Here is a 563-nt window from a genome sequence, read left to right as displayed (position 1 = left end):
ATAAATGTGATTTGATTTGTTAGTTAGTATTCTACAGTATACTACAGTTTACTACTCAATTCTATAGTAAGCACTGTAGTATTTATAGTAAACTGTAGTATTTTTAAAACTGTAGTGTTTTTTTAATGTGGGAAGCCAGGAGTAAAGTAGTAGGAGACTTACAATGAACCCACTCTACAATGTTGTTCGGGGAGGGAGGGATTTTGAAGGTGCAGGGCAGACTGGCTGACTCTCCCTTGATCACCTCCACCTTGGGAGTCACTGTCACTGTCACGACGGCCCAGCACACTGCAGACGAGAGAGAGAGGGGAGGGAGAGGGGAGGGAGAGGGAGAGGCGAGAAGGAGAGAGAGGGAGGGAGAGAGAGGGAGGGAGAGAGAGGGAGGGAGAGAGAAAGGGGAGAGAGAGAGAGAGGGATGGAGATAGAGAGAGAGAGGTGATGATTAGTTAATTGAGGGACTTTCACATTATTATGTTGAGTTTAAATACACACGTTTTTATGTCAAATACCTATTATTCTATAAAAATGAGTCTAAAACAAAAAAGGAAAGCTCAAAGAACAGC

The 563-nt window shown here is 43.0% G+C and overlaps 1 long non-coding RNA gene across 1 annotated transcript in view; it reads right to left on the bottom strand.

Moving 5' to 3' along the window:
* Positions 1-209: 209 nt before the first annotated feature.
* LOC112073492 (uncharacterized) overlaps positions 210-563 on the bottom strand; it is a 76,481-nt gene continuing 76,127 nt past the window's right edge. The window contains exon 2 of the long non-coding RNA XR_002894543.2: positions 210-288. This is a non-coding gene — a long non-coding RNA (uncharacterized lncRNA). The remainder of the gene's footprint in view (positions 289-563) is intronic.

The sequence above is a fragment of the Salvelinus sp. IW2-2015 genome, unplaced genomic scaffold, assembly GCF_002910315.2.
Source record: "Salvelinus sp. IW2-2015 unplaced genomic scaffold, ASM291031v2 Un_scaffold2276, whole genome shotgun sequence".
In the NCBI taxonomy this organism is placed as follows: domain Eukaryota; kingdom Metazoa; phylum Chordata; class Actinopteri; order Salmoniformes; family Salmonidae; genus Salvelinus; species Salvelinus sp. IW2-2015.
Note: the sequence above shows the minus strand (reverse complement) of the source record. Positions and strands in the feature narration are given on the sequence as shown.